The following is a 12,776-nucleotide window of genomic DNA, read 5'->3' as shown; positions in this document are numbered from 1 at the left end:
TGTCAATAAACTTGAAATGAATTAGGCGTATACGTACTTATGACTATGTTATTTGGCACCACCTGTCATCTTATCGTTTGGGTGTTTTATATAATCCGTGTTATAGATTTTAACACAAAGTGTGAAAGACAATCTTGTCATTTGGTTGTTAGTTATGCGCCAGAGAACTAGTACTGACTGGCATGTGGTACTTACATATTATGCTTATCCATAGAAAGGTTATCCACTTTCTCAGAAGTCATATTACTCTTTTTTAACATTTTAAAATGGCGAATTATTGTGTCTCAATATATCCACGTCTTTTTGAGTGCTTGTGTCGCAAGTACTGCTGCAGCTGACGACTCAGAGAGCAGTCAGCGGTTTCAGATACTCGCAGTGGAGTGCAAGCACACAGCAGCGGGGTAGAGGTTCACTATGTGATCACCTGGATGAAAATGACTTATAAGTTCGTGGCGTCCTCCATCGGTAGTGGTGGAATTCAATAAGGTGTTGGCCCACCATTAGCGTTGATGACAGCTTCCACTCTCATTGGCACAGGATTCAGGTCAGGACTCTGTGCAGGCCAATCCATTACAGGGATGTTATTGTCATGTAACCACTCCGCCACAGGCCATGCACTATGAACAGGTGCTCGATCGTGTTGAAAGATGCAATCGCCATCCCCGAACTACTCGTCAACAGTGGGAAGCAAGGATGTGCTTAAAACGTCAATGTAGGCCTGTGCTGTGATAGTGCTACGCAAAACAACAAGGGGTACAAGGCCTCTCCATGAAAAACACGACCACACCATAACACCACAGCCTCCGAATTTTACTGTTGGCACTATACAAGCTGGCAGATGACATTCACCGGGCATTCGCCATACCCACACCCTGCCATCGGACCGCCACATTGTGTAGCGTGTACTCCACACAACGTTTTTCCACTGTTCAGTCGTCCAATGTTTACGGTCCTTACACCAAGCGAGGCGTCGCTTGGCATTTACCAGCGTGATGTGTAGCTTATGAGCAGCCGATCGACCATGAAATCCAAGTTTTCTCACCTCCCGCCTAACTGTCATAGTACGTACAGTGTATCCTGATGCAGTTTGAAATTCCTGTGTGATGGTCTGTATAGATGTCTGCCTATTACTCAATACGACCCGCTTCAACTGCCGGCGGTCTCTGTCAGTCAACAGAAGAGGTCGGCCTGTACGCTTTTGTGCTGTCTGTGTCCCTTCACATTTCCACTTCACTATCACATCGGAAACAGTGGACGTAGGGGTGCTTATGAGTGTGGAAATCTTGCGTACAGACGTATGACACAAGTGACAACCAATCATCTGACGACGTTCGAAATCCGTGAGCTCCGCGGAGCGCCCCATTCTGCTCTCTCACGACGTATAATGACTACTGAGATCGCTGATATGGAGTACCTGGCAGTGGGTGGCAGCATAACGCACCTAATATTAAAAGCTTATGTTTTTGGGGGTGTCCGGATACTTTTGATCAAATAGTGTATGCCCTTCTTCACCATATCGTGTCATGTTGTGTGATCCCGTGTTTTCAGAAGTGGGATAAAGCTGCCTGCACAGTGACAAGAGCTCAGTCCAGTATTCATCCTTGCACGCTAACCGCTTACACACCGGCTATCATTCTGCTGATGACCCACGCTGCAGAGTCAGAATATGTTGTGTTTGCCCCTGGTTTGATTTCTCATAGCATTAAAAAGGACTTCTGCCTCACACAAGAAGGACTAGCAGTATTTCACAGCGTTCATCCATGGTGCTACCGCAGCCAGTCAAAAGATTTCGCTCTGTACCAAACTCTTAACCTGTGTAGAACTTTAGCGCCTTTATTGTGTAACACCCCGCCCGTCACTTACCTAGTTTTGGCGTGTGTTCACCCCAGCTAATTGACTAACAGATCAACAGAGTGTGCAAAACTGCCGCAATATCGGATAACGCAAAGAACGTAATAAGGCCCTGTTACTCCTCATTGAACTGCAGTGGCAATGTTGACATTAATTGATTCAGAATTGATCCCTTTTAATTAAAATGGGTGCACATTAATGTTATATTCAGCTATTGAACACCAGATGGAAATGTTGAACATGAAATTAATTAAGATAGTGACTTGATTGAAAACAGATGCAGTCGATTAGCACAAATTTATTTTAACTCACGACCTTCAATCATCCCATTACATGACCCTCCTAACAGGCAGTGGGAATAAATTGCGTTTACGTGGAGTAAAGCATGATAAATCAAAATTAATTCCTATCGACTGATCCAGGCGTAATGCGAATTACGAGAAGAATTCTACAGTACATGGCCCATGAAACCCTCGTGGAAACTTTGACGACGTGATCCAACAAATTAATCAGTGGCCTAACTCAAGCCAGAGCGGGCACAATATCACCAAATTCAGCGTGGCGGGGCGTCGTCGTTGTGCGGACGTCGACCGGCCTCTTGGTGCTTCAAGGCTGTGGTCGTCTACTCACTCCTAGCTATCTTGCTCAGTACATAGCTCAACGAAAACTTTCTATCTCCAAGCTCAATCGCTCCATTTGCTAAGTCCTAAACTGCAGAGATGCTCGCTCTCTCTCAGGCAAGCTGAGTAAAGAACGCCACGTCCGCACTCTAGGCAAGCTGGGAACGGAAGACCTCTACTGAGACTTCTGCCAGTCCGCTCTTTGCCTCGGTTTCCCCTCCAGCAAAATCACTTACGCCAGTTGCAGCGTCAGTCGTGTTAATTATGCGTCGCTTCTCAGCGCCGACCAATGCCTGCTCTGGGAAGTGAACAAATTCCCACAGAATTTTCCTTCCTCTCAACTTCTGCTATTTAGCTCCTCCCAGGCCACCCATCAAGGTCAGCATCTGTATAAAACACCAATTTTTCCGAAATTCTGACTCCCAGGAGAGTACTTCAAATTCCTTGGTCCTACGTTCCCATCACAGGTGTATTTCATTCTGTCGCTCTTCACCTGATTTGCTCCAGACTCTGCAGACCGTGAATTCAGCGTGAAGTTGCTATAGTCATGAACACGCATATTTCGGCCTCTGTTGACCGCTCCACCGTAGCTTTGCGCAGCTTTCTCGCATGTTTCACTGAAAATGGGACAACGGACATTCATCAACAGGTGTACAAGTTCTCCGCCTGCTTCCCGGTACACCAGCATGGGGTCAACCACCCCCTCACTGTCACTCATCTTAAGGCAGCTGGAGGCTGTGCCCCGTTACCGCTTTCTCAGTTTGAGCCGCCCTAAGCTGCCTATTGTCGCTTCCCATCGCCGCTCCCCAGCCGAGCGCCACGGTCAACTCTGAATACTTCCCTGGGATGAACTAGACTCTAGTAAATTGACGTGTTTCTACAAAGTTTTCACGTCGCGTGAATTACTTTAAAACCATCACCCAACATTAATTATTCCAATACGTCCATACTACACCCTCTACAAGATGTGTTGTTCCTTGTCAGTCGTTTTTGTTCAGCCCTACTGTTCGCTCAATGTGGTTCAGTGATCTTTAATGACTTCATGTAGGAGGCATAGTTCTTGCCATCTTACAGTTGAAATAATGTGAATGGAAAGCTGTAGCAACAAGTTCAGTTACAGCAATTCAGCATAGTTCATACCATCAGTTCATCACAGACACTGTGGCTATTTTGTAGTCTACAGTGACATGATTCTGCTGATTTCGAATATTAGAAATTGTAGTATTTGTGAAGCGCACATATGATTTAACTAGAATGAAATGACAGTACAGTTTTTTATATGTTCCCTGTCATTTAGATCTTATGTGAGCAGCGACAAATGTCAATCAACAAGAGCGAGGGTGATTCCTGTCCGACCAACACTCAAATTTTTCTAATGCACTGCCTGTAGTAACCTTGGTCCTAACGGGAAGTTAAGTGCCGGTGTTCTGTTATTTTGATTATTGGACTCTGTTACCAAACCTCCAACTCAGACCCACTTCAAATGTGTCTGTGAAGCGCTTTCTAGAGGAATATAACGGCCGTAGTTTCCCCTTGCGTCGAACTGTACCGGCATAGAAACGCAGCACGACCACGTCGGCTAGTCACACAAGGGTGCAACTGTGAACAATCCAGACTGTTCCACTTCTACTACTGAAAAACTCTTGTCGCTCCTTACCAGCTATACAGCAGTCTGGTCCCTCCACTGTAAAATGCATTGTAAGGTACATTAAGAAAAGTGGCCTCTGCGCGTCTTTGAAATCATCGTTGGAACAAGAGGTCTGCACATGCTGGAACAGCTTGTACACTATGCTGGAATCCTTACACACTCAGTATAACGAAGTTGTTGCTTTGCTGACGGAAATGGACTCTGCTTATAGATTGCAAGGCTATGATAATGAGCTTACAGGAAAAATTGCGCATTTTCTAAGACCATTTAAAGAGGCCACAGATGAATTAGAAGGCGAAAAAGAACTGACAATCGAGTTAGTTCTTCTTTGGTTTCACAAACTGCAACAAATTTGCAGTGTCAATTACAATGACTGTCAGGTGAGTAATTACTGAAGTTAAAAGCACTGTTTCATTATGGTTCTCTGCCTCGTGATGACTGGGTATTGTGTGATGTCCTTAGGTTAGTTAGGCTTAAGTAGTTCTAAGTTCTAGGGGACTGATGACCATAGATTTTAAGTCCCATAGTGCTCAGAGCCATTTGAACCATTTTTTTGTTTCATTATGGTACGCGATAGATTTATAATTAGCTATCGTAATTGATGTGAAAGAACATATATGTATTTTTTAACAGGAGGTACAAAGGATTAAAAATCGAGCCTTTACTTTCGTTTGTGAGATCATTATGATCGCTTCCAGACATAAAATTGCTACGTTTCTTTGGCAGTCTTTCCGTAAGCTTGAAATGAATGAAAAACAGGAAATTCTTAGGAATGTGCGACAAATGTGTGCTACTTACGCAGGTACAACATGCAATTATTAACATAATCGTTTTTGCATAGTTACTGGATAGTGTATTACAGAGAAACTGGAATGTTATATTTCGTATAATATTTCATTAATTTAAAACATTTCGTTTTTACTGGAACGTTTCGGCGATTTTCACATCAGTTCTGTACTACTTGTCTCTTTTGCTTATTATCATAGATCCTTCAAGTACTGTGTCCTCACCACCCAGAACGACAGATCGTTTCAAGGAATGGAGGAACAACAGATCATCCGCAGGAGATGAAGTAGATCTCTACATTTTAATGCACCTCGGAGATGAGGATGTCTTAAAGTAGTGGAGCAGACATGAAACAAATCTGGCAGGCCTGGCTGCAGTTGCAAGACGTATTTTATGCATCCCAGCAACAAGCGCACCTAGTGAAAGATGCTTTAGTAAAGCCGGCATGTTACTAACAATTCGTCGCAGCCAATTAAATCCGGAACGCGTTAGTAATTTACTGCTGATCAGCAATAATTTTGTTTCTATTGCAAACAAGTAAAAAGTATGACAAGTTACGTCTGTACACGTTTAATGTTCTTTATATACTTTCTTTATAAAGATGGTTGTCTTCTAGATTGCAGAAACAGCACTTATTTAATGTTTCCTATTAATGAAAGGAAAAATGCATATTGTGTTTGAAAATGAGACTCGTCTTCTATCCGCGATTGTATTGAAATATAATTTTTCTTTCTAAGAGGTTTATGAATTTAGTTGTGTCACGTACTCGTTCTTGGAAACCTTACTTTTGTATTAAAAGAGAGAGAGAGAGAGAGAGATAAATACATTGTGTGTGTGTGTGTGTGTGTGTGTGTGTGTGTTTGTGTGTGTGTGTCAGACAGAGAGAGAGAGAGGCGGTGTATTTGTACAGTACAGTAGAGTGCAGCGAGCCGGGGCGAGGCGAGGTGAGACGTCAGCGGTGACCGGTCATGCTCGGTTATCTGCGTGTCCGGAATCCGGACAACAGACACGGGGCGAGTACGTGAGCGAGCCGAGTCGTGTGGGGCCGGACACGAGCGGCTTGGTCCCCCCATCAACAGGCGAACCGTGAACGGTCAAACATTGAGCGTTCCAGCACTCTACTATACAGTGTGGTCCATTCATAGTGACCGGGCAAAATATCTCGCGAAATAAGCATCAAACAAAAAACTACACAGAACGAAACTCGTCTAGCTTGAAGGGGGAAACCAGATGGCGCTATAGTTGGCCCCCTAGATGGCACTGCCATAGGTTAAACGGATATCAAGTGCGTTTTTCAAAATAGGAATCCCTATTTTTTATTAAATATTCGTGTAGTACGTAAAGAAATACAAATGTTTCAGTTGGACCACTTTCTTCCCCTTGTGATAGATGGCGCTGTAATAGTCACAAACGTATAAGTACATGGTATTAAGTAACATTCCATCAGTGCTGACGGTATTTGCTTCGTGATTCATTACCCGTGTTAAAATGGACCGTTTACCAGTTGCGGAAAAGGTCGATATCGTGTTTATGTATGGCTATTGTGATCAAAATGCCCAACGGGCGTGTGCTATGTATGCTGCTCGGTATCCTGGACGACATCATCCAAGTGTCCGGGCCGTTCGCCGTATAGCTACGTTATTTAAGGAAACAGGAAGTGTTCATCCACATGTGAAACGTCAACCACGACCTACAAAAATGATGATGCCCAAGGTGTTTTAGCTGCTCTCGCGGCTAATCCGCACATCAGTAGCAGGCAAATTGCGCGAGAGTCGGGAATCTCAAAAACTTCGGTGTTGAGAATGCTACATCAACATCGATTGCACCCGTACCATATTTCTATGCACCATAAATTGCATGGCGACGACTTTGAACGTCGTGTACAGTTATGCCACTGGGCACAAGAGAGGTTACGGGACGATGACAGATTTTTTGCACGCGTTCTATTTAGCGACGAAGCATCATTCATCAACAGCGGTAACGTAAACCGGGATAATATGCACTATTGGGCAACGAAAAATCCACGATGGCTGCTACAAGTGGAACATCAGCGACCTTGGCGGGTTAATGCATGGTGCGGCATTATGGGAGGAAGGATAATAATGTTCTCTCGATGTTACTACAAGATGTTTCATTGCATGACAGAATGGCGATGTACTTCCAACATGGTGGATGTCCAGCACATAGCTCGCGTGCGGTTGAAGCGGTATTGAATAGCATATTTCATGACAGGTAGATTGGTCGCCGAAGCACCGGATCTGACGTCCCCGGATTTCCTTCAGTGGGGAAAGTTGAAGGATATTTGCTATCGTGATCCACCGACAACAACTGACAACATGCGTCAGCGCATTTTCAACCCATGTGCGAACATTACGGAAGGCGAACTACTCGCTGTTGAGAGCAATGTCGTTACACGTATTGCCAAATGCATTGAGGTTAACGGACATAATTTTGAGTATTTATTGCATTAATCTGCTATTTATAGGTAATGTGGTATTCACAGGTAATCACGCTGTAACAGCATACGGTCTCAGAAATGATATGTTTACAAAGGTACATGTATCACGTTGGAACAACCGAAATAAAATGTTCAAACGTACTTACGTTCTGTATTTTAATTTAAGAAACCTACCTGTTACCAACTGCTGGCCGGTGCGGCCGTGCGGTTCTAGGCGCTTCAGTCTGTAACCACGTGATCGCTCCGGTCGCAGGTTCGAATCCTGCCTCGGGCATGGATGTACATGATGTCCTTAAATTAGTTTTAAGTTCTAGGCGACTGATGACCTCAGAAGTTAAGTCGCATAGTGGTCAGAGCCATTTGAACCATTTTTGTTACCAACTGTTCGTCTAAAATTGTGAGCCGTACGTTTGTGACTATTACAGCGCCATCTATCATAAAGCGAAATAAGTGGTCCCATTAAAACATTCATATTTCTTTACGTACTACACGAATATGTAATAAAAATGGGGGTTTCTATTTTTAAAAAACGCAGTTGATATCCGTTTGACCAATGGCAGCGCCATCTAGCGGGCCAACCATAACGCCATCTGGTTTCCCCCTTCAAGCTTCGATCTTTGTAGTTTTTTCGTTTGACGCTTATTTCGAGAGATATTTGGCCCGGTCACTATCAATGGACCACCCTGTATAGGCCACCGTACCGTACACGGCGCATCAGCCGCCAATCACAGTTGCTGCCCTCCAAGACTGGGCAGGCGGCACCACCCTTAGTAGAACACTGGGCGACGACGATAAATCGCACTCAGGGACGATATTCGAATACTCAGGCTGGCCGCACCGAAGAACGTTGTTTTGATGCGGGATAATACAGGATTCCACGTCCTGCTAAGAGGAAACGCATTATCTCTGTTAATTATACACTCCTGGAAATGGAAAAAAGAACACATTGACACCGGTGTGTCAGACCCACCATACTTGCTCCGGACACTGCGAGAGGGCTGTACAAGCAATGATCACACGCACGGCACAGCGGACACACCAGGGACTGCGTTGTTGGCCGTCGAATGGCGCTAGCTGCGCTGCATTTGTGCACCGCCGCCGTCAGTGTCAGCCAGTTTGCCGTGGCATACGGAGCTCCATCGCAGTCTTTAACACTGGTAGCATGCCGCGACAGCGTGGACGTGAACCGTATGTGCAGTTGACGGACTTTGAGCGAAGGCGTATAGTGGGCATGCGGGAGGCCGGGTGGACGTACCGCCGAATTGCTCAACACGTGGGGCGTGAGGTCTCCACAGTACATCGATGTTGTCGCCAGTGGTCGGCGGAAGGTGCACGTGCCCGTCGACCTGGGACCGGACCGCAGCGACGCACGGATGCACGCCAAGACCGTAGGATCCTACGCAGTGCCGTAGGGGACCGCACCGCCACTTCCCAGCAAATTAGGGACACTGTTGCTCCTGGGGTATCGGCGAGGACCATTCGCAACCGTCTCCATGAAGCTGGGCTACGGTCCCGCACACCGTTAGGCCGTCTTCCGCTCACGCCCCAACATCGTGCAGCCCGCCTCCAGTGGTGTCGCGACAGGCGTGAATGGAGGGACGAATGGAGACGTGTCGTCTTCAACGATGAGAGTCGCTTCTGCCTTGGTGCCAATGATGGTCGTATGCGTGTTTGGCGCCGTGCAGGTGAGCGCCACAATCAGGACTGCATACGACCGAGGTACACAGGGCCAACACCCGGCATCATGATGTGGGGAGCGATCTCCTACACTGGCCGTACACCACTGGTGATCGTCGAGGGGACACTGAATAGTGCACGGTACATCCAAACCGTCATCGAATCCATCGTTCTACCATTCCTAGACCGGCAAGGGAACTTGCTGTTCCAACAGGACAATGCACGTCCGCATGTATCCCGTGCCACCCAACGTGCTCTACAAGGTGTAAGTCAACTACCCTGGCCAGCAAGATCTCCGGATCTGTCCCCCATTGAGCATGTTTGGGACTGGATGAAGCGTCGTCTCACGCGGTCTGCACGTCCAGCACGAACGCTGGTCCAACTGAGGCGCCAGGTGGAAATGGCATGGCAAGCCGTTCCACAGGACTACATCCAGCATCTCTACGATCGTCTCCATGGGAGAATAGCAGCCTGCATTGCTGCGAAAGGTGGATATACACTGTACTAGTGCCGACATTGTGCATGCTCTGTTGCCTGTGTCTATGTGCCTGTGGGTCTGTCAGTGTGATCATGTGATGTATCTGACCCCAGGAATGTGTCAATAAAGTTTCCCCTTCCTGGGACAATGAATTCACGGTGTTCTTATTTCAATTTCCAGGAGTGTATTATCCGCCAACCTAATTTCAATTGCTTCTTTGTAGACACTGTTCCAAAAACCGGAAATGTTGGCAACTATCACAGTTTCGTCAAATTTCATACCGTGTTCCCCATTTACGCAGTGTTCTGCTACTGCCGATTTTTCCGGTTATGTAGCTTCGTATGACGGCGATGTTCCACACACCTGTCATGAACTGTGCGAATCGAACGGCCGATGTAGGCCTTCCCACATTGACACGAAATTTTGTATACTCCGGGTTTCCTAAGCCCCTAATCATCTTTCACAGGGCCGAATAGTGCCCTAATCTTAGGAGGTGGACGGAACACACTCTTAATGATAAAATTCCTTAAAATTCTTCCTATCTTAAACGATATGCCGCCAGCATAAGGAATAAAGGCCACCGATCTATGTTCCTCTTTATGCACCTCCAGTGATGGTCCAAACTCCACAGCCCGACGAATCTGCTTCTCAGAGTAACCATTTTCCTTAAAAACAGCCTTCAAATGCGCAAGTTCTTGTGTTGGATGGTACCTTTTTCGTCTGGCCACATGGACGTGATGCTCTGAATAGATTTTTGGACCACTTCAGCTGTCTTCATCGTCGCATTAAATTTACCATGGAGGTTGAAAGTGATGGTATGCTTACATTTTTTTAGATGTTATGGTTTATAAAACACCAGATGGTACTTTGGGACATAGTGTTCACCGAAAACCGACGCACACCTATCGGTATGCGCATTCTAAGAGTTGTCATCCACCACACCAACGCAGTAGCGTCCTTAGGACTTTGGTACGCAAAGCATAAGCCATTTCCGACTCGGACAGCTTAACACTGTATGGAGGATGTGTAAACGCTTTACAGCGAAACCTCTGCAGCGTACTCGAAACAACCTTGGCAACGTGTGGGCGAGGATATACCCTGCAGCATTCTCGTCCTCAAGAGGGCAGACATTCTGATCGGCCCTGCAGGATAGTACAACAGCGTCACGTCTTTGAGTGAGTTAATGGGCTTGTTTACAACAAGGCAACTATCTATTCGTATTTTCTGATGTCATCTGGAAGCATCGTATTATTTGATTTCGTCTGGGAGCATTACAGACTGTGTGTGCGGCAACCACTGCTATGGATCCCCTTGACTTGGCAGCAGAGAATGCTGCGCCGACAATGGCGCAGTCTGGTACAGCATCACGATGCAAGTATCCATGTGTGGAGGCTGCAGGGAGAACAAACGTTGCCGGGCTGCATTCGTCATCGTCATACAGATCGAGTATGTCACGTGACCTTACAGCATGCCACTGGGCACGAAACACGATCACCTTTGATTCGCATAGCTGATAATTTACAAAGGAACGCGTTATATTTCTGAGGTGTCAAGACCGGTGGCTCCGCCCTATCCTGGAGATCTCCGTGACGCTATAAACAAGATAAAGGAGACTGTGAGCTTCCCATCCTCTCCTGACCTACCTTGATACAGAGGCTGTACGACTGTTGCCACGACCAGCACATTCTCGAGATCTCTCGCCGATTAAATACGTACGGTCACGGGTTGTCCGCAGACAGCCATCCCACCATTCGCAAGGCACAGCAGTTGGTGAACTCTGGCATAGCGTAGAACAACACGCACGTATCTGTCATCCAAGTTCAGCCGGGTTAGCTTCATTTTCGTTGACTGAGGTTTCAGCTGACTGTTTAATTTCGCACTCTTTACAACTGTAATAATGTATCCTTCCTACATTGACGAAAATTTCTTACTTGCGTCCCTCCTGGAGCTGCAACTTTTTTGTCCAGCAGTTTACAATACTGGGAGACACTCCTCCTTCTTACATGAAACTAACGCTGTGTTCTCACAAACAGACAACATTTACATACGATCAAACAATCCACGAATCCGCTGCTGGTTCATAGCGTCTAGAGAGGACAATATTAACGCGGTAAGACATGTAGCCACTGTCAGGTTCGGTGACTGGACTGTTCGATCGACTAATACTCTGAGAGAAACCGAAGAATTAGCACCATCCAACGAGAAATCCTCTGTGTGATCTTTACTTATATGTAGAATGTGGCCTGCGTTATTATAACTTACATTGTGTGCTTGTGCTGAAAAGCTTATCATTTACATATTGTAGCACCTATCACATCTCACGACAACGTGATGTTGTTGCATGGTGTCTTCACGGCGTTGCAGTTTTAATGCCGGCTGTGTCTTTACAGACTAAGTTTCAAACTTAGTCTATTCGCCATGACAATCATACAGAACCAGTATCGCTCAAACAGAACACTTAAGTTTAATAAGATCGATTTTAACACTGCATCTCAGTCTTGCATAGTTAGAAAAATTCTCAATAGCTGACAATACTGGTGGAGACTTACGTAACATTGCTCACAAACTTCCCTTTATCGACATCAGACATCGTAGTTTTCTCCAACACCACGTAAATTTTGAGTACAATTCCAAAAAGTTCGAGAGAGGTGTTTTTATCCCTGCAATAACCTGCAACAAATCACCCCTATGTAAAAAGTTCCTACTGCCAGTCTAAATTTGTATTTGATTAGTCATAAATTAAACAAATGCAAATTGTGGCTAGTCTACACTACCTAAAATTTAGGTATCGAAGAACTACGGGTTATTTTTCCATTTTGTGGTGAAAATGGAGCTTATTTGTAAACCTTGAAAAATTAAAAATGGACACCAAGTTTAGAACGAATACCTCCTTATTTGAGGTGTACCGTGGTACAAGTAACAGAAAAATTTTTAAAAAGAAGGAAGGTAGCCTTTCCTCACCCACGCTTATGATATAAATATGAAAGAAATAAATGCACACAAAGCGCTGTACACAGTGACACGTTACTGTCGCAACGCTTTCGAAAAACGTTAAAAAGAAAAGTCTTAGGCAATAAACAATAACTACAAGGAAACAACCAGAATGCGTATAGCTACTGCTAACTTCCTGTATATGAAAAAAAAACTGTTGTTCTCACATCCAAGGGTCAACTGTAAACACGTTCCCGCTTGAGTTATTGATAACAACGTGAAACAAGCTGAATAATAATTAAATATAACCTCCTACAAAAATACACT

The 12,776-nt window shown here is 45.3% G+C and overlaps 1 long non-coding RNA gene across 1 annotated transcript in view; it reads right to left on the bottom strand.

Annotated features, from left to right (window-relative positions):
- Positions 1–12,776, bottom strand: part of LOC126412407 (uncharacterized) — a 399,529-nt gene that overhangs the window by 187,022 nt on the left and 199,731 nt on the right. The window lies entirely within an intron of this gene.

This window comes from Schistocerca serialis, chromosome 7 (assembly GCF_023864345.2).
Source record: "Schistocerca serialis cubense isolate TAMUIC-IGC-003099 chromosome 7, iqSchSeri2.2, whole genome shotgun sequence".
Classification (NCBI taxonomy): domain Eukaryota; kingdom Metazoa; phylum Arthropoda; class Insecta; order Orthoptera; family Acrididae; genus Schistocerca; species Schistocerca serialis.
The sequence above is the reverse complement of the archived record's forward strand: the minus strand, read 5'-3'. Positions and strand labels throughout refer to the sequence as shown.